Below are 4,104 nucleotides of genomic sequence, written 5' to 3'. Positions count from 1 at the left end.
AGCCACCATCTGTCTATTAGTGGATGATGAACAGGTTTCAGCAGTACTTCCAGACTAAGATGGACCAGGAACAGAGGCCTGGTGACCTATTTCCAGAAATTAGCCAATGAAAGCCCTATGCATCATAAAGGTCAGATCCACAACCTATACGGGGTGGTGCAGGACTGGGCACAGTGGTTAGATCTGTTGTACATGTGCATGGGGTCTACCTTGAGTCTGGGGCAACTCGTTGGCAGCTAACAACATCAACAGAGACCTTATACACACCCTTTGGAGAGAAATATGCTTCAGTGACTCAAAGACATTTTAGTAGTCTAAGAGAGATTCCCAGGTGATTATAGCCCTCCCTTGGGGAGCCAGGGCTAATATCAGTAATTCTAAGGAGAGCTCCTAGCATCAGTGATTGAATACATGAACTCCTCAATGAAGAAAAGAGAGAAGGGGGGGCACCTTGATTATAATATCTGGCAAGGTATGTTGCTATAAACAAACAGACAAAAAACTATTAAGTGCCTACAATGCCTTAGGCATTGTGCTTGGCATCAGGAATCAAGAAAGAGATCAGATACTGTAACCTCAAGGTTACAGCGTAGGAGTGGAAGCAGACAAGCAATGCAGCTCATAAGTATTATAGATGAATCAACAGAGAACTCAAGCTAACACATAAAGAAGTCCCAACCAGCCTTGCAGAAACATCACCTATAATTAGTCCAGGTCAGTGAGGATCTCCATATGGATGTGGCACTCCGAGGCACAGATAATGATCAGATGGAGTTCTGGGCTTCAAGTAGAGGCACAGAAAGAGACGGTGTGGGCTCTTCTCAATACTAACATCATGAAAAATAAACTTGATATGAAATCAGATGAGAAACAGAAAAAAAGAAAAGACTCTTGTATCAATCTGGATTCTCTTGATTGAAAGTGACTGAAACTTGAATTAAACTAACTCAATACAAAAGGTCATTAAATAGATAGGAAATGAAAAAAAGACCAAAATGGATGTCAAAAGAGACTCTGAAACTTGCTCTTGAACTTAGAGTAGCTGAAGTGAATGGAAGAAATGATGAAATAAAAGAGCCAAACTTAAGATTTTAAAGGGCAGCTCGAGAAGATAAAGTGTTACAATGAAATGTGCAAAGACCTGGAATTAGAAAACCAAAAGGAGAGAACACACTCAGCAATGCTCAAGCTTAAAAGAACTGAAGAAAAAAATTCAAGCCTCAAGTTGCAATGTTGAAGAATTCTATGTGCGAGATATTGAATGATGCAAAAAGCATCAGAAGAAAATGGAAGGAAAGCACAGAGTTACTCTACCAAAAAGAATTGGTCAACATTCAGTCATTTCAGGAGGTAGCATATGATCAAGAACCAATGACATTCAAGGAAGAAGTCCATGCTGCACTGGAGGAATTGGTGAAAAAAAGGCTCCAGGAATTGGCAGAATACTCAGTGAAATGTTTGAACAAAAGGATGCAGCTCTGAAGGCGCTTACTCATTTATGCCAAAAAATTTGGAAGACAGCTACCTGGCCAACTGACTGGAACAGGTCAATATCTGTGGCCATTCCAAAGAAAGGTGATCCAATAGAATGTGGAAATTATTGAACAATATCATTAAATCTCACACAAAAGTAAAATTTTGCTGAAGATAATTTAGAAACAATTACAGTAGTATATTGACAGGGAACTTCCAGAAATGCAAGCTGGATTCGGAAAAGGATGAGGAATGAGGGATATCATTGCTGATGTCAGGTAGATCTTGGCTGAAAGCAAAGAATACCAGAAAGATGCTTACTTATGTTTTATTGACTATGCAAAGGCATTCAGCTGCATGGATCTTAACTAATTATGGATAATATCGTGAAAAATGATAATTCCAGAATACTTAATTGTGCTCATAAGGACCTTGTGCATAGACCAAGAGGCTATCGTTTGAACAGAACAAGGGGATACCGCATGGTTTAAAATCAGGAAGGATATGCATCAGTGTTGCCTTTCATCATAGTCATCAATCTGTATGCTGAGTAAATAATCCAGGCACCTGGACTATATGAAGAAGAATGTAGCATCAGGATTGGAGGAAGACTCACTAACAACCTGCAATATGCAGATGACACAACCTTCTTGCTGAACATGAAGATGACTTGAGGCATTTCCTGATGAAGATCAAAGACTACAGTCTTTATGGATTACACCTCAACATAAAGAAAACAAAAATCCTCACAATAGGACCAATAAGCAACATCATGATAAATGGAGAAAAACTGAAGTAAAAGAATATTTCATTTTAGTTGGATACACTATCAACACCCAGGGAAGCAGCAGTCAAGAAATCAGATGTTAGATTTCACTGGGTAAATCTGCTTTAAGGGACCTCTTTAAAGTGTTAAAGAGCAGAGATGTCACTTTGAAAACCTAGGTGTGCCTTACCCAAGCTATAGTATTTTCAACAGCTTCATATGCGTGTGAAAGCTGGACAATGAATAAGGAAGACCGAAGGAGAATTGATGCCTTTCAGTTGTGGTGTTGGCAAAGAATACTGAAAATACCAAAGACTGCCAGAAAAACAAACAAATCTGTTCTGGAAGAAGTGCAGCCAGAATGCTCCTAGAAGTGAGAATGGCCAAATTTTGTCTCACGTGCTTTAGTCATGTTGTCAGAAGGGGCCAGTCCCTGGAGAAGGATATCATGTTTGGTAAAGTAGAGGGTCAGTGAAAACAGGGAAGACCCTCAATGAGATGGATTGTCACAGTGGCTGCATAGATGGGCTCAAGCATAGCAAGGATTGTGAGGATGGCACAGGACCAGGCAGTGTTTTGTTCTGTTGTTCATAGGGTCACTATGAGTCAGAACCAACTCAATGGCAATCAACAACAACAACAATACAAAAGGGAAATGAAAAATGTATTGGATCATCATCACAAATAACATCAGGGACCTAGGAACAACTCAAAACTGAGTCTTAAACACCACCATCACTCTCCGTCATTCCTTCTCTTCCACGGATTGACTCCTTCAAGTGGTGTGGAATATGGCTCAGAGGGCTCCTGAGTTCAGCATCCATGGGCTGCCACCACCAGAGAAAGAGATGGGCAATCTTCCCTTGATTCCAGTTTAGAAAATCCCAGAGAAAGATTCTGACTGGCCTGGTTTGCATCAGTGTCGACCCCTAGGCCAATAAACCGTAGCAGGGCTGGGGGAGGAGATAGGGTCATACCACCCAGAAAAATCCATGGAGATCCTTATGACTTGGTGCTAGTTCCACAGAAGGGGAATTATGAGCCAAGAGCCACCCCAACTGAAGTCTCCTACTGATTCAATGCTCAGAATACTTAAGATTAGAAGGTGATATTGAACTAAGAAATCACATGCCAGTTTTTATCATTTTGTAGTTCAAATCCTAAGCAAGCTCTGAAATACTAGCTCAAACAGGCTAACTCTGTATACCCACAAGCATGCCAGTTACTAGTTTCATTGAGTCAGTTCTCTGCTCCATAGGGTTTTCTATGGCTGATTTTTGGGAAGTAGATTATCAAGCATTTCTCCCAAGATGCCTCTAAGTGGACTCAAACTTCCAACCTTTCACTTAGCAGCCAAGTGTGCTGTTTATACCAATCATAAGCATAACCAAAAAACCCATTGCCATCAAATTAATCATGACTCATAGTGACCCAATAGGACAGACTAGAAATCCCCACTAGGGTTTCCAAGGCTGTGATCTTTATGGAAGCAGACTCCCACATCTTTCTTCTTAGAGCAGCTGGTGGGTTCAAACTGCCAAACTTGCGTTAGCAGTTGAATGTTTAACCACTACACCACTAGGGCTCCTCCAAACATACAGTAATAGTAATACATCTCTAAGTATTTTCTAGGCATCAAAACATTTATTGAGTAAATAAATACACAGTGCTTACCTATATCTAGGGAGCTCTGGTGGTGCAGTGCCTAAGGCATCTGACTGCTAACCAGAAGTTTGGCGGATTAAACCCACCAGCCACTCCACAGAAAGAAGACAGAGCAACCTACTTTCATAAAGATTAATACCCCAGAAACCCAATGGAAGTTGCTATGAGTCAAAATACACTTGAAAGCTGTGGGTTTGGTT

The sequence above is a fragment of the Orycteropus afer genome, unplaced genomic scaffold (genome assembly GCF_000298275.1).
Source record: "Orycteropus afer afer isolate SDZICR_OR568_19922 unplaced genomic scaffold, OryAfe1.0 scaffold00152, whole genome shotgun sequence".
Taxonomy (NCBI): Eukaryota; Metazoa; Chordata; class Mammalia; order Tubulidentata; family Orycteropodidae; genus Orycteropus; species Orycteropus afer.
The sequence above is the reverse complement of the archived record's forward strand: the minus strand, read 5'-3'. Positions refer to the sequence as shown.